The 3898-nt window shown below is 32.4% G+C and overlaps 1 long non-coding RNA gene across 2 annotated transcripts; it reads right to left on the minus strand.

Annotated features, from left to right (window-relative positions):
* Nucleotides 1–929: 929 nt before the first annotated feature.
* Nucleotides 930–2774, minus strand: LOC113303242. 2 transcript variants are annotated; one of them, XR_003337364.1, is made up of 3 exons: nucleotides 1907–2773; nucleotides 1378–1746; nucleotides 930–1291 (listed from the first exon to the last, which is right to left on the minus strand). It is a non-coding gene; the product is annotated as an uncharacterized LOC113303242 (long non-coding RNA). The 2 variants fall into 2 exon arrangements; XR_003337363.1 differs by having other exon boundaries at nucleotides 1162–1746; nucleotides 1907–2774.
* Nucleotides 2775–3898: the final 1124 nt, after the last annotated feature.

Raw genomic sequence — 3898 nt, forward strand, 5'->3', positions numbered from 1 at the left:
TCCTGAAATATCAAAATATGTTATCAAAATGGAAGATATGATAGTTTGCTTCCATTTTAGTACTTCACACTCAGATCAAATTAATAATCTAAGCATTCTGATATTATCTAGGGTTTGTTAATACATAAATAAGAGATTAGGGTTAAATAGGATGTGTACGAAAGATTAGTCCGGGAAGATACGAAACTAAAATACAAAAATCATTTTTTGATAGAGGGAAAACTTATTTTAAATCCATCCAATGATGACCCGGAGTCAAATAACTTAGACTAAAATCAGCTTTCTCTTTAGTAAAAGTGGCTTTCCCCCTATTAATTATCTTTAATTGACGATGATCAGTTTAAAATGCATTATTAAGAAAAGGGAAGGTGATCTTGACGATGCCTAGACAAGTTTGTAATTCGGATTTTAATAAAATTTATATTTTTTGGTAAGGACTCGAAAATCTCTACAAAACAAGATCCATTGTTGATATGAAATTCGAAAAAAAATAAATATTTTCAACCAGGCCGGAGATACATTATGCACCCAGGTGCACCTTAACCATAATTTATTTTCTATAAAATATGCATTATGCACCCAGGTGCAAGTTGGCCAAAATTTATTTCATATAAAAATATGCATTATGCACCCAGGTGCAATCTGGCTGAAATTTATTTCCTATAAAAAAATGCATTATGCACCCAGGTGAAACCCGGCTAAAACATTTTTCTATAGAAATCAAAAAAATATGCATGATGCACCCAGGTGAAACCTGGTCTAAAACATATTTCTTCTATGAATATGCATTATGCACTCAGGTGCAACTTGTGTATTTCGTGGATAAATATAAGTTTATCCTAAAAATCACTTGCAATATATTATACACGACCAATCAATATCTAATTATCTCGAACAATAAGTCCACTATCATTATCAAAAAAAAAAAATATACATTATGCACTCGGGTGCAATCAACCAAAACCTATTTCCTGTTAGAATTATACATTATGCACTCAGGTGCATTTTGTGTACTTCGCGGAAAAATCTAGGTTTATCCTAGCAATCACCAACAACATAATATACACAACCAAAATCATTACCACCATTACCATCACATCCACCATCGAAACAGCAACCAAATACAAGTATTAAATAAGAAAAATAAGAAAAACAAAAAAATATCAAAAAATATACATTATGCGCTCATCCAGATTAAAACTTATTTTTTTTACCAGAATATACATCATGCACTCGGATACATCTTATACTATTTTTTATTCACGGCCATTACATACACGTTCCTGCATAACTACAAACCGAAATCCTTAAAATCAAAAATTTGTACAAAATAATATTGAAGGATTTTTATTAAAAAATAAGTAATAAAATAAGTACCTTCTTCCATTAAAAATTGGTGATGTTTAACTCCAAACTAAGCTCCTATTGATCGGATTCATCACCATTACTGACCAAAACATTATACACCACTAAAATCACTAATTTATTGTCTCAAACAAAATAAATGTGTGAAGTATGCTTATGAACAAACCACTGAAGCCATCTCATGACTGAAGCATGTGAACATGTGAAGCTTTAAAAAATCGGTAACTCCACTAAATCCGTATCTCCACTAACAGCAGACTCAATGTTGAATCCAAAGTGAGTTGCTCGGCTGGTCCAATTTGTTGAATCTCCATCAACATTTCGCAAACAAAATCCAAAAATTAAAAAGGTTACACCTTTTTTGATCTAATGATTCGATACCTGCAAATCAAATTCCACCCATCAAAAGTAATAGATCTAATAATTTTAACCTAAAAACAACACCCTTAAAAGATTAGATAGAGAAATCCTAAACAAGGTAAAGTCCAGAGCAAAACAAACCCATTGCAGTAAATTGAAAAACTAGGTTTAGAAGACAAACCTGAAATCTGTTGATTGAAGATTCAATTCTAGATTGGGAGAGAGACCTAGAAAACAAAACCTCTGTGGATAAAAAATATTATCGAAATCATGTTAAGACACGATCTCGATCAATTTCTGTTTACCCGGAGGTGGTGGAGGAGAAAACTCAACTGTATCAATGGAGGTTCGAGGATATTGATATAAAAAAAGAAGAAAGGATTTTTTAGTCATCCGTCCTAAAGAAAAGTTGTAATAATTGGGTGATATATCCATTTGAGGCTATTTAAACAGTATTTTTAAGGTTTTTGGATAGTAGAACAATACCCATATTTTGTTTCTCTTATTGACCCAGGAATTCAAATCTACAGCCTATTTAACCAAAAAACTGTAAGCTACATCTCACAACTTGGACCATATATCCGAAATGCACACAACCCAGTTATCATAGCCACTAGCCACATGAATTTCAGTTAGGCGACGTTGATTAATGAAAACAGACTCTATTTCTTCCCTATTTTATGAGCCAAAATTCATTATCCGAATCTATACAAACTCAATCAACCTCTTCCATATCATGAGATTTGAGATTTAGAATTCATTATCTGAATCCACAGAAACACAATCAACCTCTTTCATATCATGAGATTTGAGATTTAGAACAGAACAATCACAAGATAAGTTATTTACAACAACCATTAATGAATTTTAGACAAGTGTTTGTTAAATACATTATCTAATTGTATTTCATCATCACTATGAGCAGCTGGTTACGAAGATTTGTAAGGTGGAGGCAATGGCGCCTTTAATTTTCTAGCGTCAAATACTTCTCAATTCCTCTGTTTAGCAAAATAGAAAGAAAAAAAGATAAGGATATATTAGTAAACTAATAGAAAAGTATTTGGGCTAACTACTCACGAAGGATATTAGAAAAGTATATTAAAGAATCTTGGTTATTTTATCTAGGGTCATGTTTTGCTTGTGTTTTAGACGAATATTCTACCAAAAACTGTAAACGAATATTGCATGTCAATTTTTAATTCTAAATCACCCATTGTCCCTAGGCATGTGTATCGTTTTAAAACATTTTGATAACTTTGCACCAATAGCTATAGTAATAACTTGGTCCACTGTTCTAATGCTTCATAGTTAGAAAGGGCGGAAAAATGATTTATTTTATTTCCAAAAAGAAGAAAATCATCTGCCAATGGACAATATAGTTTTCCATATAAAAAAGATGCACATGAACTTTTGTGAGCCTAGATGTTTTCTTTTTTTTTAAGTAAGATTTCATTAAGAATTAAGAGGAGGCCAAGGCATGTGTTACATCAAGAGTAGAGACATCTAATATCCGGTAGGCAGGTCACAACCCCTAATATTAGATTTATCTACTAACAGTTTCTGAATAATACAAGAAGGAGGTGAAAAATTCCACTCTAAAGTTTTTGAGAAGCCTCTGGCTTCTTTTGCTAAACTATCTGCTACTTGATTGACATTTTTGGGTACATACAAAAATCCTAGAAAGCATGCAAAATGATACTCTTCTGGTTGCTTCTTCCAAAACAGCTTTGTTGTTTCAAGAGATGGCTATCGATTCACCATTAAGGAATTTAACTAGACTCTCACAATCACTTTTGATGTTGAAGTTGTTGATTCCTTTTTCCATGACCCAAGATGTCACTTGTAAGATTCCTATTGCTTTTGTTTCTGTGGATCTGCACAATTTGATTGTCCTGCTCTTCCTCCTCCAAATGAACCTGTATCATCACGTAAAATTAAGGCAAAACTAGAGGGTAATTCCTCTGAAATCCAACCTGCATTCACATTTATTTTTAAGTTGTGTCTGTCTGGATATGACCAAGGGATATAATTTTTAGTGACTTTTTTCCCACTGTGCAGACTTGTTTTCCTATTCTTCCTGTCAAAAAGTTTACATACCTTTGGATTTCTAGAGCTAATTGTTGAGGACTTTGAGATTGTCCCTGAAATTTTTTATTACATCTAGTTTTCCGAA

The sequence above is a fragment of the Papaver somniferum genome, chromosome 8, assembly GCF_003573695.1.
Source record: "Papaver somniferum cultivar HN1 chromosome 8, ASM357369v1, whole genome shotgun sequence".
NCBI lineage: Eukaryota > Viridiplantae > Streptophyta > Magnoliopsida > Ranunculales > Papaveraceae > Papaver > Papaver somniferum.